A 24,516-nucleotide genomic window follows, 5' to 3' on the forward strand; every position below is an offset into this window, starting at 1 on the left:
AAAGCCGGAACAATCTGTCAGTGGCAGGAAAAGAGTTAAAAAAAGGTTCATAGAGGATATACAGTGGCTTTTAAAACTTTGGAAACACCCCAGGTTTTGGACATTTCAGCATAAAATCATTTTTGGCCAAACATCAAGGAAACTAATAAAAATGATTTTCTTTTTTGCGTTCATAGTTCATGTTGTCACTTATCAATGCAAAGTCATCACAAATAAATAAGTATAAGTAAAAACTTTTTTTGAGTGTGTCCAAACTTTTTGAAGGGACTGTATGTACACACACAAATAAACAAACACACGCACAAAATATATACACTACCTATATATATATATATATATACAGTAGATACTTTAACAAAAGATTTTTTTTTTTAAGAAGAGACCATGAATTTTATTCAGAAAAGAATGCAAAAGTGACAGTAGATACTTTTACAAAAGATTTTAATTTCAAATAAATGCTTTTGAAAAATAGAAATAGTTCATTTAATAGAAAATAGTTAATTTAATTGTAATAATATTTCACAATATTACTATTTTTGATCAAATAAATGCAAAAACATTTTAAAAACATTTAAATTGACCAATTTACTTACCCACCTAGTCTTAATAAGTGGGATAATGTAACATCAACATTATTATCCTTTACATACCATATTTATTAATCCCTAAACATCACAGAAAAAAATATGCAAACTGCAGTTCACATTTCAGACAGACAGCTTTTTCTTGTCTAATACGGTCGTTGTTGTCTAGAATAATGTGGACCAGATATTATGCTGATAGTTAAAAGTCTGGCTTCGTCAGAGTATAGTGGGTGTTTAATGAGTAGGGTGCATTTATTCAGTCTTGGATTAGCTCAATGTCAAAAGGCTTTGCGAGCATATACACACATTACCACACTGAAATTAGCTTTGAATTAGTGTGATGTGTTAATGATTCATTGAGATGCAGACTGCTAGTTCGAGAGGATACTCTTCATAAGGCACGGCTTCCGACGCCTACTCCCCGCACAAGAGCGGGACCTGGTGGGCGTACGGTGGGGAGAAGCAGCATGCATTTAACGAAGACAAAAGGTTCACGTTCAGTGGGGGGTATTTACTGATCCCGGGATCAGTCTGGCTTGGGAGAGACTGCGACAGCAGGAGTGTCAGCGGATGATTACACACCTCTAAGCCAATTGAGGAGCAGGACCCAGGACAGACAGTGAGAGAGAGAGAGAGACAGAGACAGATGGGAAGAGAGATGAGATACTAATACACAAATACAGAGGGGGAGGGAACAATAGGACAGAGAAATAAAATAATCTCTCATTGTATTGCATGTTGACAAATGCTCACAATTATCCACACAAAGAACCAATGATTTCACACAACCACATAGAAGACAGGAACTTAGATACAAGCCAGTGGAGAAAATGAAATGCTGAAATAACCACCGGAGCTTCAGATAGGTTCTTGTGTTTGCTTTTTTGTGTTGCCTGGATGCACAAATTCATCAATGTCATAAACCTCTGCTGCACACATTTATTTATTTATTTAATTAATTTTTGAGGGGAAATTCATGGAACATTTCAAACATTTCATGGATTATTATGCAACATTTCCAGTTCTCTAATCTGATTGGACAAGCAGCATTTTAAACAGGGCTGTTTGCCATTCAGAATTAAGTTAAAATGCCTTTTTAAATTTCAAATGAAAGGACGTAGAATGATTTGAAATTCCAAAGAAATCTAAAAATAATAAATAAATAACTTTTAACTCAATAATAGACAGATAAGCTAAGTGATGATAGATAGATAGATAGATAGATAGATAGATAGATAGATAATAGATAGATAGATACTGTAGATAGATAGATAGACCACTAGACAGATAGAACGCTATGCAGATATACATATAGAACAATAAATAGAATGACACACTGATAGACAGATGGGCAGGTATGAAATAAATTAATATTTAGCATATTTGATTCAATTCATTAAAATTAATTCATTTATATTTCACAAATTCACATTCCAGTTCAGCCTTGTGTGTTATGTGGCTAATTCAATTCAAATTCACTTTCATGACTAGAAAGCCAATTCTTCGATTCTGAATTTTGCACATCCCTCGGTTGTAAGAATGCACTGGCTAGATTCACTGTCTGCATCGCTCCAGTTTTCTGTATTCCAAACATGCTGTCAGTCTCTGTGATGCTCTACAACACAATAGTTAATTCTGCTTTGGCTTTTTTTGGAACTATTTTCATTGCCAGAGGGCAACAAATAACTGCCCATAGTGTTTCTAAAATGCAAGTTACTCAGAATTAACTTGCTGATGGAACTGTTGTATAAAAGCCTGCAGCCTCAAGCCTATGGCCAAATCACAGCGGCACTGATCTTCAATACAACAGTTCATGTGCTAGTATTTAAATACCAAAAGAAAACAAACACATTAGGTAAATTAATTAGATGTTCAGAATTAAATAGTCACAATGTTTCCTGACAAATCTGTTATTTCTGCTCTGTGTAAAAGAAAATAAGCTGCCATATATTCCCTGCATGTGTCTTATCTCAGTGTGCTTGCATCCTGGCTACTCTTAACACAACCAACGGAGCTTCAGATAAATTTTTATGAATGATTTATGTAGACTAGAAAATATAATTTCAGCCATTCTTACAGGAAAGAACAATAACAAAATAAATCTCCTCTTTAAAATATCAGTTGTTTCTCCTAGACAGAAATGAAATTAAATAGACTTTTACACAAGTCTCCAGCCTCTCAAGTTTTCTAGATCCTCTAGAGCAAAGATGTGACCTTTGATTTGGCCTGCCATGCCATATCACAAAAGGAGAGGGAAAAAACAAACAAAAACATGCAATTGAAGCACATTTTAACTTCTAATTTATATTGCTGTTTTAATGTTATTTATTTTGCACTGCAATATATATATATATATATATATATATGCATATATATATATATATATATATATATATATATATATATATATAAGTAAAACACACTTTGGTGTCTCTCTTTAAGTTAGACAGATAAACTCTTTCGAACATGTAAACTTGTGGGAGAATGGCGCTTTATTCCACTCCACACTGAGTATGTTGAAACAGAGTTAAACTACAGAAAGGAGAAGTATAGTGAAGCTATAAAAACTTACAGACAATGCTTTCTACAGATGATCAAAAGATGAATGGCTGCTACAAGCTTGTTGTGTGAAGTTCTAGACAGAAAACAACTAACTGAATTTAACTGTCTTAGAATGTTACCATGGCAACTATAATTTAAAGAATGTTACATGACTATTAGCTATCAGAATTATGATCACTACAGACATTAAAATTTCAGATGATCCAGAACAAATTTATTTTCAAAAATGTAATATTCAATGTAATACATATACTTTAATTAATTATACACACATATATATATATATATATATATATATATATATATATATATATATAATGCATTTTAATATAATACTGTATAGTTGGATATAATGCAACATTTATTTTTGGTCCACCGACCTCTATCAAGTTTGGCACTTCATGTTAAAAAAGTTAGGGCACCTCTGCTCTAAAGTCTACAAAATATCTCAATAATGCCTCATACTTGGCTCAGATTTGCCATCACAAGATTTCAATATAAACTCTCTCATCATTTTTTAATAGATCTACCCAAACTCTGTAAACAACAGTCTTATTTTTTTCATTTTTTCTTTCTTGTAAAGTATTTTAACTTTAATAAGCGACAAGTCTTTGAAATCTCCTGAACAATGAAGAGCAACCTTTGAACAAATTTTTCTCTGGGTTTCTGTATTCCTCACTCTTGACTTTTGCTGCATCTTCTTTCAAAGAATAAAACATTCCACATTGCTAACTTATTTTCTGTCCTCTGCCTGTCTGACAGTAACAGCTGAACCACTTAATCAGTGTTTTTTAAATGCTTTAACTAAAGCTTCTCTAGGTTGCAGCCAGTTGAGCTCGCTGTGAAACAGAACGTGAGTGTTGACCGAAACAAAAGCATAAAAAGCGAGCAAGCTGGCACTGGGCGGAAGGCTGCTTGCCAGCGACAGACAGACTGTGCCATTTCAAAAGGTTACAGCAGACTGCGAGGCACTTACGTTGGGAGACAGAAAATTGTGAAGTAACAAACACACTTGTGCATAAGCACACACATGCATTACAAATGGGAAAAGTGCAACTGGTGGCGTGTCTTTGGGAGGTGGCCTACTCTGACCCTTTACAGTCCAGTTTCTTCTAGTTTCTCTCTCCGGCATAGCAGGACCCTCCCTGCGTGGTCCCTAATGGACAGATGATTGTCCTGACCTTCAGTTCAGTTTAGAGACAGACAGAGCGGCCGCATCAGGAAAGGGTGGGGGGCCTGAAAGTGATGGAACGCAATGTTGAGAAAGTCAAGCTGGGCGAGTGAGATATCAGAGGAACGACATTAAACAACCGCAGAGGGGTGAGTGAGGGAGAAAAAAAAAATCACAAAATAAAAGTTTTAAAGGGATAGATTGGACCAAAACAGGGTTATTATAGTTAACTAAAACTGTAACTAAAACCCAAAAATTGTGACTTGAAAAAAGAAAAGAAAAAACTTAAAATAAATAAATAAATAAATTAGCTAGGTGCCAAGGCCAAACTTTCATTTTAATTTAGTTTACCCGATGAACTAAAATAATTGAAACTAAAACCGAAATAAAAAATTAAAGGGGTTATATGATGAGATTTGATGTTTTCCTTTGTCTTTGGAGTGTTAAAAGCTGTTTGTGCATACAGAAGATCCATATAGTCACAAAGATCAAAATCTCAAATCCAAACAGATATTCTTTATAAAAGTGAATGCTCAGCCACGCCTTTCTAAAACGCCTCATTCAAACGTGTCCCCACATGTCTACATCACTGTGTGGGAAGATCTGCATAAGACCACCCAAATGTATACGCAAAGAAGGCATACATTTTATTCTCGCTGTATTATTGTTGAGGCTGCGTGTTTCGTTGTGTTGTGAAAGCCAAACTACTTTGTTTTGCCTATGGTTAGGTTTTATTTACAACACCATTCCAGAACAGTACAACCCAAATATTCAAATGTATGCAACTAATGAAAGTCGTGAAAGTCCTGACATTTGCCAAGTATGGTAACCCATACTCGGAATTGGTGCTCTGCATTTAACCCATCCATGTGCACACACACAGCAGTGAGAAGTGAACACACCCCCGGAGCAGTGGGCAGCTATATATCCAGCGCCCGGGGAGTAACTGGGGGTTCAGTGCCTTGCTCAAGGGCACTTCAGCCATGGGTATTAAGGGTGGAAGAGAGCACTGTTCATTCACTCCACCCCACCTACAACTCCTGCCAGCACCGAGACTCGAACGTGCAACCTTCCGGTTCCAAGTCCAACTCTCTAACCATTAGGCCACAGCTGCCCCCTAATTTTACGGAGGAAAGTTTCCTGGACCTGCTAAGGTGTGTAACAGTTCCGTCACATGCTTGAGGTATTCTGCCAATCACAATGCACTGGATAGCTGGCCAATCAGAGCACACCGCACTTTTCTGAACGATGAGATTTTTAATACTCAACACGTTTCAGAAAGGCGGGGATAGAGGAGAAACAATAATGTACAGTATGTGGAAAATAATATGTTTTTCAACCGTAATTCATGTAAACACATTGCATTACACCAAATACACAAAATAATGTTCTTTTTTAGCAACATCATATGACCCCTTTAATAAAAACTACAATATATGTTAAAAAAATGATAAAAACACACAACATAATAACTAAAACTAAAACTTTAACTAAAATTAAAATGAAAAAAATAACAATAAAATTTATTCAAAATACTAAAAAAAATGATTTAATATAAACTCAATTATAGCAAAATAACACTGGGCCAAAAATAAAATCAAAGGTTTTGTTTGATAATTCTGTTGCAAATTCACAAAATGAACAAAGTGCATGGACGATACACGCCATACACGGCCTACTACTTCTGCGGCCATTAAAATAGTTCAATTTAATTTTTTTAGTGGCAAAGTGGTTATATTTCTTTTAGTTTCTTTATTAAATTAATTAAGAATTTTTTTGCCGCATTTATTGTTTGTTAAATTCAAGGTTTTGTTTTTTAAAGTAACGACCAACGGCTGCCAGTGAGTTGAAACCATTTTTGATTAATTTAGCCTCTCAAATCAACACTAGACTTATCCATAGAAATCCAAAGATGTAAAACACTTCAAGCATGTAAAAATGTTAATTTAAATGTTTAACCAAGACAAATGTGTGCTGTTAGGTGCATATTCAAGTGTTTGTGTGGAGTGTGGAAGCTAAAGCACGCTTAATGCATGGAGGTGAGGGTGCAATCACTTGCATTTTTTCCCCTGGTAACAACTTAAAATACACCATCATTTTTGCTCAGATAAAAGTAATACATCATTCACCACCCTGCAAAGGGTCTACTTTTGTTTGCGTACACTCACAATATCAACAAAACGTGCTTTAATAAAATAAAGAAAACAACCAAAATGTGGTTTCTGTCGCCTCAGCGCATAAGTTACTTCCCTCATATGAGAAATATATCTATAGAAAGCTTGAAATGTTTACTTTAAAATGAAACAATTCCAATCGAAATCTAATACTCTCTGATTATATAATCTGTAGGAAAGGTGCATTTCTCTCTAAAGGCGCATCCACTGTACTGTGGAGATGGCGAAATTAGAACTGTCAACTTCATCTTTGCAGCTGACACTGACTTTATTACAACACTAGTTTATTAATAAATAATAAAAAATATCTCCTTGCTATTTTTACTGCCACATTCATAGTCATTAATTCTTTTGCCAGTGCTTTGTGGCAAGCTAATGGTTGAGTATAGTTATGTGATTTATTAGTACTTTACTTTTATTTCACATGTTGCATGTTCATAGTTTCTTTTGCGCTTTAGTGAAATGATATACAGTGTGCGCCGCCACATTTGCGCGTGCAATTGAAGAGTGCATGCTATGAGCACAGTATAACATCTGACAGGACAGGATAGTTAATTTTTCTGAAGTAAGAGACTTTTTATTTCATAAGTTACAAAAATAACTGACATTTATCCTGACAACAACTCATCTGACTGTAGATACTGAATCGGGCAGCACGTTTTTTTCTCAGGCAGTCTTTACTTAAACTGCAAAAAAAGTGTCAACAGCTTTCATGCACATCTTTTAAAATAAAAGTCTTGCATCAGAAAAACATTTTGAATTACTTTTTTTTGTTGTTTTTTTGACTGTACACTCTGTGACGCACTCAGAATGGTCTTGCGATCCATTTTTTGGGTTGCGGCCCAACAGTTGAGAAACACTGGTTTAGTATATATTTAAGTAATAAAATAAATTTTAACGTGCGATCAGTCGAATAATGGCTTAATTGAATGACTACAAACATCTTTAGTCAGGGCTATCTATAACTTTTCCATTTGTGTTGAAGGCATGCTCGCTGCTACTGCTGCTGGCGGGAACTCTATATGCAAGCCAGTCTTGGCAGTCATGGTAGCACGTTCTCCTGTTGTTTCCACCAGCGCAGCACATCTTTTCCATCACCTTAATTGATGGATGTCTAAAATATAAAAAGAAGGAGAAGCCTAAAAAAGGCCCTGAAACCCGGCCCGATTTGTGAGCTGATGTGAAAATTGGCCCAAAGTCCTGCCCTAGTGGCATAAATAAGTCGGGCCCCGTCGGGCTCGGGCTAAAATGTAGGGCTCTAACCTGTTAAGGGATTGTTTCTCTGATATGTTATGTGATTGATGGATACTAAACCATCTGACTTTCCTATTGGTTATTCGTAAGTTTGAATCTTGTTTTGGTTGTATTTGAATGGGCTTCTTGTATTTGTAATTTTTTCCGATGATGAAGACCTGTGCACCGAAACCTGTTGGCAAAATAAACAGTCTTGCTGGTGGTACTTTTTTAAAAATACCAGAATTAAAAACACCATTTACTCACCCTCATATCCTTCCAAACTCATACAGATCCAGATATCCGTTTGCATGTCACACAAAGCTATGGAATGGCTTCTGAATACTTGCAATATATTGTGTTTTTTTGTCCTTGACAGCTCCATTTCTCATTCCCTTTCGTCATATGAAAAAGATCAGCCAGTGTATTCTTCAAAAGTCAAGTTCTGTGCCTGGGTTTGGAATAACATGAAGGTAAGCAAATAACGGAAATTTCATTTTTGGGTGAACTATTCCTTTCATATGCTGATATGAGAACATATCGTATTCCTGAGGGAAAGAAGAGCCCGCCGGATGGGCTGCGGAGATGTACAGTACCGCTGACATTCACATGGTAAAGATAATGCACCAAAAATGAGATGATGTGGTATAAAAAAACAATAATATCAAGCAGCCTGTAAATATAGAAGCAATCACCTGAGGCTGGGGCAGACAGAAGAGGAAACAGAAGGAGAAGGAAGGAGAAATATGCACAACTTTATTTAATGAAACATTTCACAGCAGGGAGCTTATCACAATATTTGTGAAACCTCACACACACACACACACACACACACACACACACACACACACACACACACACACACACACAGAGCGAGAGAGCAGGACTAAAAGAAAAACGATGGAGATGGAGAAAGAGAGAAAGTAAAAGCAATCAGTGTTGGAGAACCTCATCATGGTGACTGAGAGCAGAAATCAGCAGAGGAGATGCAGTCCTGAGTGGAATTGGAGCAGACATTTACCTAATGTAATGAAATTCAATTTGCAAGTGTGCCTCAGGTGATCAGCCATTCCACAAGAAACTGTTTTGATCATTGCAAGCAAAAAAAAAAGGTTTTCTACACAGAGGAACACATTTGATTCTTCAAACTGAAACTACAAATTGACAAACCTCACTAACAAAAGTTATGGGTGAATTAAATTTAATGGAATCTAATAAATCATTACATTTTGACAGACAGAATTATTATACTATATTAATTTTTAACCAGCTTCATGACATGCATTCTGGGATGCATTTAAACAGTATTAAAAGAGTTTTTAAACAGCATTGAAGGAGTTACAATGCAAATTACGACCTTACTAAACAGCGTAATTCTTCCATTTAAAAAATTGATGTAGGCCATAAAACTATAGTATTAAACTATAAAATACTGTGAAACACTAAAAACACCCACCCACACCCACCCACGCATACACACGCACACACACACACACACACACACACACACACACACACACACACACACACACACACACACACACACACACACACATATTTAATAAAGGATAAATATAGGGTCTGTTTATATTTGCTTTCTATGCTAATTTCAAGTATTTAAGCATGAGAGTTTAGATCACGTCTTATAAATAATTAGAAACATATACAGTATTTGGTCAACTGTGTCCAATCCACTGACTGAACCTTTTAACAATTTGCCTGGACAAGAGTGTGTCATCCTTGAAGTCCCATCATCTAGTCTCAAGTTAATAAAAGTGAAGTGTCTGTGTGAGGGGAAAAAAAGAAAGAGCAGTGAGGGAAATGGAGAGAGGAGAGATAGATAAAGCATGCTCTTTCTTGCTGAACGGAGGAGGATCACAGAGGAAGAGAGCAGGGGGAATGTGAGGGTAAGAGAAAGAAGGGAAAAAAAAACAAGGAGAGAGGAAGAGGGGGAGGAAAGATGGAGAAGGGAGGTCTCATGGAGTAAAATGACTAATGGTCAACACAGCACTTGGTTCTGCCTGTTAAACAGTTCTGTCATGGAGGCTTGGATTAGGGTACAAATTTGTGAAGGAAACAGAGAGAGAAGAGGAGAGAGAGAACAGAAGGGTTGTTATACATTTTTCATTAAGTATCCAGGCCCAAGACCACATCAAAGAGTTTAGAAGAGAGAGAGAGGAGGAGGGAAGGGGGTTAGAGCGATAGAGAGAATGATGGCAGGAAGTGGGTACAGTATGTTCTGCTTAACCTCAGAGTCATATGCTAGCCTTGTGGATGTGTGTGTGTTTGTCCACTGTGTGTTTGCCTTGCCAACTGTCTGTAGCTTGTAAAATCAGCACACTCAACTAAAAATATTTCTTATTATCTTAAGTTTTTTTAGTTTTTAGTATGAAAATGATTGCCTTATATTTATCTATAAAATAGTGTGTTCCAAAACACCGACAAAAGTAGCATTTAGAAGACATAAGCATTCAAAACTCACAGTCTCTCACTTCCGCCAGTTCAGATCAACGAATCTGATGACATCACCCTGCACTTCAGCTTCTCGTTAAACATACTGTCCAATCAAATGCTCTCTAGAATCGGAAGCCTCCCGCCCACTATAAATAGAACCTGAAGCTGCAGCTGAAATCGGTCACTTGTTCACAGAATTAGTATTTTTTTGTATGTTGAATAACACGTAGTGCACTATATAGGGGATAGGGAATGATTCAGACAGTGTAAATATGCTTTCGATTGGGGTGTATGACATCTGGTTTCACATTGTGTCACACAAACTGCCGCAGTGCACACACAGTCCAGAGACACGATAGCACAGAGCAGATCACATTCATGAATCAGTTCAAACCATAAAACGTATTGGACACATTTAAATTCTACACAGAATGCTATATTTAATAGCGATATGGATGAGATTAGGAGAAACAATTTGAGAGACTTGATATTAGAAACAGCACTGACGAGTAGAAGAGATAACAACGGTGCCATTCACCAATATATTAGGCTACACAGTTTTCAAACTACACGTCCTCAGCATGATTATGATCATTGTTTTGCTTTAGTAACAGTTTCATATTGAAAGGGGTAATCTATTAGACTGTGGCTGTGATAAGCTTTGACAATACTTCACTGAGCTCAACAGCTCTGGCAGGGGCTGATATAAACAAAAAACTATTGGCTATTTAAAAAAGGGGGTGGAGCCACTTCATATGTCCTGTCCTGTCCTATCTTCCTGTTTCAGTTGAAATTAAGTCACCACCACTGATCTGTAATAGAGATTAGAGCACTGATCTATAATATCATATAGAGTGGATTCGAGTCATTATATAGATCAGTGGTCACCACTAGAGGTCTCTTCGGGTCCTAAAATCTGTGCCCGACCCAAATCAACCCGAATCACTTCTTACCCGAACCCGACATGCATAAATACAATAATTTTTTTTAAAAAAGAGAAACCTGACAGACCCAATGAAAGTAGAGCCAAGTCCGACCCGACGGCATTCATTTTCGAACCCGACTAGACCCGAACGTAAATGGCATTGATGTGTGCACAGCCTGCTGCCCTGCAGTCAGTAAAGAAAAATCCTGGTGTCCTGCTGACTGATTTGGCCACTTCTCCATTACTTTGATTTATTTAACATTTATTTAATTTATTGTTTATTGCCTGGCTGATGGGTACAAGTTATTTCTGAGTTTGGCTTTCAATTGTGACCAGTGGATTTGAAAAATAAATGTGATAGTTTGATAAAAATTAAAACGATAGCAATTGTCTGTAACCTACTCTCCAGCGAAAGGCTTTTGCACACAAAAAGAAAAGCCCTGCATGAACTTGCAGCATAATGAAGCGAGTGGATTTTCCTGATAGATCTCATTTCTACTATATAAGATGATTTCTGTGTGCAAGGTTACAAACGTATTGTATGCTCCTTTTCTATGTGAGTTCCTCACTTAACATGAACATGCGAGTACACATCCGGGATAGTTTAAAAGAATTTGGGTCTTATCGAGTCAACATTCAATTTAAATTACCCAAGACCAGAGGCTGCTAATACTGAACCCGACCCCTGTCCAAGCATTCGCAGAAGTTTTGACCTGAACCCGCCCAGGTCTTGGGTCAGACGTTGGGTTTTCGGATCCAAGTGAACCCGTGAAGACCTCTAGTCACAACACAGAATAATGCTGAGCGTTTCAAGGCACTTCATTTTAATCTAAAAAAATAATCAAAAACACTGTTACCCCTAACTTAACCATTAACAATAGTTTATTCTACATATTAATTGCAAACAAACATTCATGCTGGTTTCATCTGTCCAGAGGAGAACTGCCCCCCTGACTGAGCCTGGTTCTCCTAAGGTTTTTTCTCCATTTCTGTCACCGATGGAGTTTTGGTTCCTTGCTACTGTTGCCTTTGGCTTGCTTAGTTGAGGACGCTTGACTGATTGCACAGACACTATTGAAAGAGAGCTGAACTAGATGATGACATCACCGAATCGTCAATGAACTGACTTTAGCTGGAAAAATCACTCTTACTGAATGTAATAACATATTAAATGTTATTGTGTTCTTGCATTATTGACAAACTATTTTCCTGTTTGACAAATAACAAATAAAGGTATACATTTCCTGTATACAAATAAAGGTGCCCTGACTTAACTTGACTTGACTTATAATATTAATAATAAAAATTATAAATATCAAAAATAAAATTACGATAAGAATTATAATTAAACTATTTTATAAACAAAGATATATTAATAATTTATAATTAATAAAAATGTCATTATATATATATATATATATATATATATATATATATATATATATATATATATATATATATATATAGACACTTTACTGTATATGTACCAATAATGCTTACAAGAAACATCTGTATTAGTGAAGCATGAAGATTTTTATGTTTATTTTACTCTCTCTCTCTCTATAATTAATTTTGTTACATAATTCAGTTTGTTTTTCATTATCATAGAAATCTTTGAAGAACTATGTATGAATTTATTTTATTTATAGATGAGTTGAAAGAAAAATCAGCCAGCAAATGTCCATCATAAAGTACATGTTAACCCATTAAATACTGTTTGAAAAGCATTCCAGAAACCTCATGAAGTTGATTAAAACAACACCGAGAATCTAGACAAAGAAGCTCAGATATTAAAATAGTTTGATTTGCTTAACATTTTTTGCTCACTGCATAATTCCCATACTTACATTTATTTCATTTTGCAACTTGAATCTTTTGAGAGAGAGAGAGGCAAAGTGTGGCAAGCTGCTGAAAGAAAACTTTAAACAACCAGTCATTGCTCTCTCTCGCAATCTTTCTTTCCCTCTCCCTGTGAGTCAACAGGAAGTGGCATTCCCTCCTCACAGTAGTGGCATAGCCGTTGGACCGAGTCATACTATCATCCTCTAAACCACTCAATGACTTAGTGTTGATCTTACACAGACTGTTCTGTGTGTGTAACATGTCAGGCCAGTGAATCAGTGCCGTCTTTAATCTGTATCCAGTGACCAGCCCTCTGTATACTTTAACATCCTGACTTTAACATAGACAGCATCCAAAATCTTCTCCGCACTCAGAAAACAAGCCTCAATTTGTGTTCACACGTTTAATTTCTGCTTGGTTTATATAATCAGTTAGCATAATGTGTGTTGACGGAGCAATGAATCATTTGGTTAGCAGTCTTGGCTTGGAGTTTGTGCTCGAGAGAGCATTAGTGAGAGCTTGTCCAAGCTCAATGAGACGCCCCTCTGAATCCGACAGAGAGTCGGATTTTTACCAAGAAATTGGTAAAAAGGAAAACATTTAGGGAAGAGGGAGGTCTCTTAAGAACTATGCACTGAGATGACCCCCCAAAAGTAACTTTGTTGAGGAATCTAACAGCACGAATTCTGAGCTTCTTCCTACCAAGTGCATTAAACTTAAAGCTCCAACTGTGAGAGTGCAGCACTAAAGGATCTGTGGATCTCTCAGGGGTTAGCAGTGAAATGTTAAAGAGATACATTTAACCTTGACCCTGCAGTTGGTCTTGTGGTTATTGCTATGGATAAAAGTATTGCTGAAATGGAATATTACCATTTATGACCAACGTGTAACGACTTCATGTTACTGTGTGATGCTACATACTGTACTACAGGCAATCTCATGATATACTTTTACATAATAATGCATAAAACATGATGCTGAGATAATACAGAATTGATGAGATAAATCACCTTTTTTTTTTTTTTTTACTAGGATTAACATTTCTATGTTGTAAATGGTTAAAACTGTGTAATTTCTGCTTTGATGGATGGATTAAATGATAGAAAGAATGACAGATAAGTAGAACGACAGGTGGATGGAAGGATGGATGGATGGATGGATGGATGGATAGGAAGACAGAACGTTAGGAAAAACAATAGGTAGAATGATGGATGATGGATGAATAGACAGACAGATAGAGAGAGAGAGATTGATATATCAATGGATAGAACAACGGACATAAGAAAAGAATGATAGAACGATGATAGAACAATAGATAGAATGAATGAATGGATAGACAGATGGATTAAATGATAGACCGATAGATTTACATTTATGCATTTAGCAGACATTTATCCAAAGCGACTAACAGTGCATTCAGGCTATACATTCTTTACCTAACATGTGTTCCCTGGGAATCAAACCCACAACCTTTTGCGCTGCTAATGCAATGCTCTACCACTAAGCCACAGGACTTACAGATAGACCGATAGAACGATAGATAGAACGATAGATAGAATGATAGAACAACAGAACGATAGATAGATAGATAGATAGATAGATAGATAGATAGATAGATAGATAGATAGATAGATAGATAGATAGATAGATAGATAGATAGATAGATAGATAGATAGATAGAACAATAAGTAGAACAATAGGTGGATGGATGAATGGAAAGATAGAACGTTAGGAGGAACAATAGGTACAATGATGGATGGATGGATGGATGGACAGACAGAGAGATTAAATGATAGAAAGAATGATAGATAGACCACTTGGAAGAACATTAGAACAATAAGTGGATGGATGGATGGATGGATGGACAGAATAGACAGATAGAGATATTGATGCATCAATGGACTGAACAATAGAAGGAAAGAATGACAGAACAATAGATAGAGCAACAGAATGATAGAATAATAGATATAGATAGAGCCACAGTATTGACGTTCTTCAAAAAGTCAACCTACAGATGTCTTACTCGGCTGTCTCTGCATATTAAACCGGGATGGGAGACATTTATTTTGACATTTAACAAAATTGCACACATCAGCTTTAAAAGAAAGTCTATTTACAACACTAAGTACTTGGAATTTGTTTTCTAAAACAGTTACAAAAAGCTTAAAAGAGTGTCATTGTTGACGGAGCAGAACATAACAGTGCACGATTCATTAAGCGGTGCTAAATTCTTTAAGGCAATACACTAGGGAATCTTGCCACAAAATGCTCGAATAAGTATTTCACACAGGAAACATTTCTTTAAATGTGCTCCAGATCTTGTGTATTCTGGAAAGGTTGTAGGGTTTAAATGACACAGACATGAGGTGCCATTCAGTGAGCTGAGGCAAAAGAAGATTCAGGCCAGGCTGGGGAAGCAAAAACCACGGTGTGGTCTAAAAACGTCAATGAAACAAGGACACATCGTTTGGTCAATAAGATGTCAGATCACTGAGCTCAGAAAGAGAAAAACTGTGGCCAACAACTACTGACCATTCAGCTCGACTGCACTGGAAAGATCTTGCAGACTATTTGGGCACTAGCCAGGACTTTAATGGAGTTACACTTCCCTAGTGATTATGTGCGGCCCTTCTTGTTAATGAGCCTATTCATAAGACTAGAGTTTAAAAAACAGCAGATCCACCATCATGTGGTCATGCTGCACTGGTCTAATTTACGTAACTGTAGGTCAAGACTCATGAGCTATTCCATCTTTGGTTACTGTTTATCTGCTGGCATTAGTGGTTCTATCATATGACATGCAGCAAGTTATTGCATCATCACAAATACTGCATAAAACATCAGCAAGTGCAACAAAATCACATGCAGTTAAACCCGCTCCAAACCATGCCTAGTTATTAACTGTTCATCTTGCTCAGTGCACGCTGTTTGCTTTCATACTGGATTCGATGCAAATGTACATAGAGAAGAAGAAGAGTCAACATCCATCAAAGGACAGCGACTACACTCACTTTAATCTTGGATTTCTATTTCTGCTTGAGGACCTGCTCTCATTAGGTGCCGTGCTGCACGCTGAGGGAAGCGTGTTTTGATTGAAAGTAGTCTGTACCTAAAGAACTGTCTGCCTGGAAAGTAGCACAAGAGATAACAAAGAATCACACACACTTTATATTTAAACACACACATATAAAAATGTGCACATAATCAGGAGTGTAGGAATGTTCTGAAAAGTGCAAGGGAATGATCTCAAAAGCTTGGCTCATGAATATTAATAAGGTGAAGTTTGGCTAGTTGGTAAAATGCAGGTAAGTGGTCACTAGCCATAATAGGATATGATCGTTTGTATGTTCGTTCAGCCCATTGCCGATTCTACTGGTTGGCAGAGACATCTGCTCAATGTTAAAGGAATAGTTCACACAGAAATGAAAATTTGCTGAAAATGTACTTTTCAATTACTATTTAACTGAATGTAAATGCATAATTTATAATTATAAATAAAACATTTTGGCAAAATAATCATATTTTTAAAGTGCAGGATTGGGATAAAACTGATTTTTAAGTCAGCTACGTTAAACGATGACTTTAAAGAAGTCGTTCACCCCCCTCCCCCAACCCCCAAAAAGGCTGCAAATTTACTCCCCCTCTGCAGGCCATCCAAAATGTAGATGAGTTTGTTTGTTCATGGGAACAGATTTGGAGAAATTTAGCATTACAGTACATCTCTTGCTTTGGTTTTTATCAGCTGTTTGGACTCTCATTCTGACGGCCCCCATCCATCCATCCATCCATCCATCCATCCATCCATCCATCCATCCATCCATCTATCTATCTATCTATCTATCTCCATCCATCCATTCATCCATCCATCCGTCTGTCCATCCTTTTAAGTCACCTTTTTATGCAGCTGGCTAAAAATTCAGTTTTATCCCAAATAATTATATTATATATTATTATATGATTTACATTATAAATGTATATTAAATCAAATTTAAAATATAAGTATAAATAAAAAATACATTCTAAATTACACATGAAAGCCTGCATATTGATTGCCTAAATCAACACGTAAATAGCTATGTTAACATTAACAAACAAAAAAGTTAACAGCTGCTAGGCAAATAGTACACTAATTTAGTTTTTTAGATCTTTAGTATGGTAGACAAGTGGTGGTGGTAGGGAAAACAGACAGATAGAATTTATTCTCTTTTATACAAAATAAAGACACTATTATGCTAATGATGTCATCTAAAATGTAATTTCACTCTTTAATGTTGACTATCCTCATTTTCATTCAGTTTTTTCCCTAGGCCTTTCCTATCTCTTCCATACACACACAAAAATGCAAAAGCCACACATGCACTCACACACTCTAAATAAATGTGATGACTCACTCTGTTTCTAACTCTTGGCATTGGTTGTTAAAAAGGATTTGAAAAAAACAAACAAACAAACAAACAAACAAAAAAACAAACAATGAATTAAAAACATTTTATCTACGCGAGAGTGCAAGGACCAAGGACAGCTGTATCTATCATGCTTTCAAAACCCCAAAGAATGACTCTCTCGACCACAATACAAAGATGCTCGTAGTGGTTTTCAGTTATTCAGTTAGATTTTTTTTCAACTGAAGATGTTTAGTTCTTTCTGAATATATATGAGACTTTTTAAAGTCAACATGACACAGTATTCACAACCATTTCTGAGTGAAACATGAGTGAAGAAGAGGAAAAAAATGCATTTGGACTTGCATTTCATGGCAGAATGCAGCAAGAACTGAATGGGAGTTTGCAGTGAATTGTGGATGCCTTCTCTTATTCTAAGGCTCTGCTGACACCTAAAATTAAACATATAAGGAAACTGTTTGACCAGAATGTGGAAGCTGAAGGTCAAATTTACCCTCAAGACATTTTTTCATTTACTCACCCCCATATTGTTCCAAACATTACATTATGTACATTATGTTCTTTCTTCTGTTAAAACACAAAAGTAGTCATTTACAAGAAGATTTAGGGTGAAAACTAAAATTTGGACTGCACTGATTTTCATTGTATGAGAACCGAAATCATTTGTGTTCAACAGAAGAAGGAACGTCAGACAGGTTTGGACATAATCATGAAGAAATTATGATAGTTTTCATTTTTGGGTGATCTATCATTTACCAGCTACCAAATTACAATAAAGTCTTTGTATGCTATTGTGCCTTAAAGACTACATGTAAATGTCACCGTTATTGTCTAACCTCTCTGTACAGCATTTGCGGTTTGTATTGCTAACAAACATGCAGACACACTGATATGCTTGATAATTGTGGATTGAGTTTTTAATCTCATCCACAGAGTCTGTGTCTATTACAAACTTCTCACTTACCACTTCCCATAACACCCAATGTACTTGCTACATCATTAGAAGAATGGCATCTACGCTAATATTAGTCTGTTTCTCTCTTATTCCAAGGTCACCGTAGCCACCAGATCCAGTCAGATCAGATGGTCACTGCAGTCACCCGGATCCATTACGTATCCAGACCAGATGGTGGATCAGCACCTAGAAAGGACCCTGAAAGAAAGCGGAGACCAGGAGAACTAAATGAGCCCAAAATAAACATCCCATTCAAATACATTGTCTCAGACGACCACCGGGACAAGACCACAGGAACCAGTTGAGTCCTCTGCACAATGTGACTTTGCTGCAGCCTGGAATTGAACTGTTGGTTTCATCTACCCCCACTGAGCCTGGTTTCTCTCAAGGTTTTTTCTCCATTCTGTCACCAATAGAGTTTTGGTTCCTTGCCGCTGTCACCTCTGGCTTGGTATTTGGGGACACTTCATTTCCAACGATATCATTGACTTGATTGCAAATGATTGCAAAGATACTATTTAAACTGAACTGAGCTGGAGGATGACATCACTGAATTCAGTGATGAACTGCCTTTAACTGTCATTTTGCATTATTGACACACTCTTTTCCTAATTAATGTTGTTCAGTTGCTTTGACACAATCTGTTTTGTTAAAAGCGCTATAAAAATAAAGGTGACTTGACTTGACAAACAATACTGATGTTAGAATCTAGTGGGCATGCTTTTCTAACAGCACAAAATCAATGTGATTCAAAGTTAATTTCACTTTTCTGTCAGCACAAGGTACTGTTAAACCATTGTTTTGTACAGACTAATGTGATATTTGGATATCAGTATGTTGTTTATACTTATATTTATTGGAAACACAATTTTTTGATTTCAAGTGAAACACAAAATCATTTCCCACACAGAATGTCACAAAATCTAAAATTTAGTCAATACCATCACCAGTCAAAATGTCACGATTTTTTTATGCCTGCAGCAAAATTAATTTGGTATTGAACGTCCTGTTTTATTAAGTTAAATATTATGAAAATGAGAAATGATAAAATGAAACTATAGCCTTCAAGCATTTCTCAATTAAATAAACATTGCTTCATATTTTTCAAGCAATTATTCAAGTAAACAATCAGTGATAATGAACAATAAAACAAATTAAGAGCAGTAAGTGTTTTTCTCAATTTCTTGCCAATATTGTTGTTTAATTAATACTCATTATATAATAGACCTCAGCAAATCTATCAGGCAGCATTTGCACTGCAAGGCCCTACATTTTCTTATAATAACTTTGTTATTTTTGTTATCTTCAACATCTTTACTATGTGCACACAGTATAATACAGTGCATACAGTTCAAAATTTGGGGGTCAGTAAGATTTTTGTTTTATTAATTATTTTTTCCCCCCAGCAAGGTTACATTAAATTGATCAAAAGTAACAGAAAATACATTTGTAATGTAACAAATAATTCCTCTTTTAAACAATCCTGAAATGATAAATAAATAAAAAATGCATGGCTTACACAACTTCTCAACACTGACAAAAATAATAATGTTTTATTTATTTTTTTGAGTACCAAATCAGCATATTAGAATGATTTCTGATGGATCGTGTAAAAGACTGGAGTAATGATGTTGAAAATTCAGCTTTGCACCAAAGGAATAAATGACATTTTATAATCTATTCAAATAGAAAACATTTCTTTTTAATTGTAATAATAGTTCAAAATATTACTATGTTGACTGCATTTCTGACCAATGAAATGCAGCCTCGTGAGCATTAGAGCTATGTTTTGTTTGTTTGTTTGTTTGTTTTTTACCGAGCCCAACATTTTGGTAGTGTATCAAGCAAGCAGCCGCATCACTTGCAAATACACTTGTGAGCTTTCAAAACCAGCTGCCTGTCAAGCTTGCTTCAGACTTCAGTGAACTTAAGCACTTTAGTATTGACTTCACGGTACTTTTGATGCCCACCATGATATTTGTGATTATATTTGACATTCAAAACCCTGATTCTCTGATGCTGGTTTAAGAAAATAATCCCTTTAAGTGAACAGAAATAAAATCAATTTAAACACTTGGCCAAGAAAATAAGGATGGAATATGTTTATCTCTCTCACCCAATGGCATTTGATCCTGTGTAGGACTCATCTATCTTGCACTTCTTTGTTCCTACTGCAGTGAATCCTTCGCTGTAATTTCACTTTCCTTCATTTCATATGGAGCTCTTTCTGTGCCTTATCTTGGTGTTTCTACCTCTCCCATTCTCTCTCCTTCCTCGCTCTCCCCCCGTCGCCGTCATCAAATATCTGAAGTGGAGAAAAGGCTGTCTGACTTCAAACACACACACTCCCTATTCTTTATTCTTCTTCTCCCTGTCTCAGCTGTGAGGCACGCTTGGTCCTTCTTTTCTTGAGGAGAGCTTTCTCTCTCTCTGTGTTTCATTCTCTCTCTTTTCATTTGGCTCAGGGAGCATTTGATGTGATCGTAGGCTGTTCTGCCCATGTCTGCACATAATCTTATTACAGAATGAAAGCGAGAACCTCTGTCTATTATGCATGAAGACCATTTTGCTTGAACCATTTAGCTCGCAGGTACAGTGTGTCCTACGGCTCTCTTAAACAAGTCTAAATTATGACCGTGGATGGCATGCAAAGAACTAGCAATTATTTCTTTTTCCTTTTTGGAAGCCTTTGATAAAATGAGTGAAAAGTCCGCGTCAAAGTAGCAGCAAGCACGTTCAGCCTGGAAACAAGGAGTTGACTGAATTTATGATAATATTATGGTGTTTTTTAAAGCTTGAAAGCCTCAGATCTTTGGGAAACTGGGAAAGTCATTGCATTCATTGTCTTACAGATTTTAAACTACATGAGGGTGACCACATGACACAAATTCTCATGTTTTGGGTGTAGAAATCTTTGGGGTTCTCACAGACGTTGATTTGAAGCAACTAAGTAGTTTTTAGCGACATGAGCCAAAGGTTGACAGCAACCGTTGGCAATGCAACAAAGCTGATCAGAATACAACTTAATAACTCAGCTACTGATACAGCTGGATACTGGAGTAGTGGGAATGCCTTCTGGCAACTCAGTGTCAATGTGAAACCCCTTTAGATGGATCAGGATAGAGAGATGTTACACTTCAGAGCGTTGAACTGCAGAGATTTGGACTGATGCAACATCGCAAACTTTAGTGACATAGAGATGCAGTCACCTCAGAAGACCTGCAGAACGAGGCTCTGAGATCTGAGCGAGGAGCTGTGAGAAAACTTTTGTCCACCTCTTCTGCTGGAGGGAGAAGCAGGTGGTTATGAAAGCAGCGTAAACCCTGTAATGCTAATCACCACCATGACCACGGCTCCACTTCAAAAAGAGAGAGAAGGAGAGAGCAGCTTCGCTATCCTTGAAGGGACGAGCAGTGGGGAGATTAGCCTGCAGCTGGTTTTGTGCTAGAACAGAGAGAGTGAGAAGTTTATCACCGGGGATGCCAGGTTTGTGTAACAGAGACATGCCCAAAGGCAGTCTGTCAGAGGAGGCGAGGGAGGTCGAGCCTGTTCAAAAACTAAAGTGATAAAATTAACTGTCATGTTAATCAATAGACCGATTTGTGCAAAGCTCAGATGACAATAATGTTACATTGTTTATATGTTTTTCTTTGATGCAGTGGTACCCCAACTGAGCTTTAATCGCTGCCAAAGGAGGCTGACAGGATAAATGCTCCTGCCATCAGTAAACCCTAATTAGAACCCCTTTTATGCGATTTTGGATTTCCCTTTATTTGTAGGTAGATTTTATAATGTACACTATTGTTCAAATATTTGTGGATTCTTTAATGTTTTTGAAAGTCTTTTATGATCACCAACGCTGCATTTATTTGATCCAAAACTAATAATACTGTATTATATTATGATAATTTAGAATAACTGTTTTCTAGTTTAATATACTGTAAAACGTAGTTTATTCCTGAATTTTCAGCATCATTACTCCAGTCTTCAGTGTCACGTGATCCTTCAGAAATCATTTTAATAAGCTGATTTCCTGCTCAAGAAACATTTACTATTATTTTCAATCTTGAAAACTGTTGTGCTGGTTCATATTTTTCTGGAAACTGTGATATGTTTGTTTTAAGATTATTCAACGAATAGAAAGTTCAAAAGAACAGCATTTATTTGAAACAAATCTTTTGTGACATTACAAATGTCTTCACTGTCACTGTTGATCAATTTAACTCCCTTGATAAATAAAAGTATTGATGTCTTTCAAAAATACAGTATATAGTAGTGATCCCAAACTTTTGAATGCTAGTTTAAGTAGTGACCAATTAAAATAGATTAAAAAAGGCACATTCTCAACCAATAAAAAACCTTTCCTGACCAAATCCATACAATCACTTAAAAGATCTAGTGTATTATTTACAAAGTAACAAAATTCAATGCATGGGGAAATAGGGGGTTATCTGGAAAATGTAAATACATACAGCACCCTGCTGCTTTTAGCTGTAAGCCTATTACCCTTAATTGCCTTATTTCTGCTGACACACTAGCTCTGTTTCAAAATCAAGTGTTCTGCCTTTCTGTCTACTGCTCCCTCATTAACTATCTCCCTTCTAAGGAACCTATGGGTAGCCTTATAGTCATATGCAAAATGACCTTATAAAAATGACAATGACTTTTACAACACTCTACATAGGTAGCACACCAGTTTTAACAAATAAATATTGGCTACAGTAATATGCCTATTCTAATTGAAATAATAAATACCAAATAACACAATAAACATATAATGTATAGTACAAATAAATATTGCCCTCTTGGCTACAGTAATATGCCTATGCTTAATTATATTGATTTTTTTATCAATCCATTCCAGTTGCCTACTGAATGAAAAAGCATTCTAGAATTGCCCTCTAAGCGATATGGAAAATATATCATATAAAATATATCATATAATTTTTTTTATAAATTCACAGAAATTCACGATTCACAATTTTATCAGGATTCTTTGTCATGTTGGTTTTACTATTTTGCATGTTGTCTGAGCATTACAGCCAAACTAATTTCCCCATTATTAAGACAAAGGTAACAAAAAAAAAAGAAAAAATTATTATTATTAATGGCTGATATTTAGGCCAAAGTGGGACTACCTTCCCAAAAAAACTCGAAGATAAAATCTTTGTTCTTATTTTTTTCCATAACAAAGATAAAAAATATTTATACAATAATTTACGGAAGGTCTCAGCAGCACAAATTACCCAGATACACATTACAACTACACATTATATACAAATAAAACAATAGTGCTTTGTCTTGTCCATTTCTCAGGTCTGTAAGCCCCGCCTTGTTCACAATTGACAGGGCGGGAGGGGGCGGAGACGTGAGGCTGTATTTAGCAGGCTAGCATTCAATGAAATTGAATGAATGCAAAGAAAAATAAAATTTAATAAAACACTATAATCATTTCTGTAATACATTTTCATCATTTTGGCAACTTATAAAGCATAAAAAAGCATTTTACTGTATTCAAATGAAAATTATGTAATTTAATTTTCATCTTCAGTCAAGAGCAAATGTAAATGTAGAAATGCATTTTTCTTTTTGTGTTTTGTTACTTTTAATTAAAGTTCCAAAGGAACAGTTCACCCAAAATGAAAAAATTCATAGGTAGCAACTAACAGTCAGTTCTGTTAGCATGTCCATTGTGTCATAGTTTTTTATTTTTATTTTTTACCACCATTTACTCCCTCAGTGACAGTAGAAATTCACGATACATAGTTTTTTTTGGTTTTTACTATCAAATTCAATGTGGACCAGCAACTGTTTGGGTTAATATTTAGCCCACATTCTTCAAAATATCTTCTTTTGTGTTCAGCACAAGAAAAGAAATGAATACAGGTTTGGACACCGTGACAGTGAGTAAATAATGACAAACGAAATTTTAGGGTGATCTATTCCTTTAATGACAGTCGGCTGCATGTTTAATAGTCTTACTGTCCCTTTAAGACCTGCACGCATCTAATAAACAGGCCCGTATACGTTTTTCTCTCAACTGTTTACTTTAATTTTAAACATAACCAACTGCGTCTACATGTAAACCTTGTGTGTTTTGACAGTATTAGCACAAAAGATAACTTAGTTCAATAATCAGGCGCTGTTTGACAGGCTTTAGCGCACGCGCTTCGGGTGTATGCGGCGTTCAGAAAAAGCACAGGTCAGACCAGT

Source organism: Cyprinus carpio, chromosome A5 (genome assembly GCF_018340385.1).
Source record: "Cyprinus carpio isolate SPL01 chromosome A5, ASM1834038v1, whole genome shotgun sequence".
Taxonomy (NCBI): domain Eukaryota; kingdom Metazoa; phylum Chordata; class Actinopteri; order Cypriniformes; family Cyprinidae; genus Cyprinus; species Cyprinus carpio.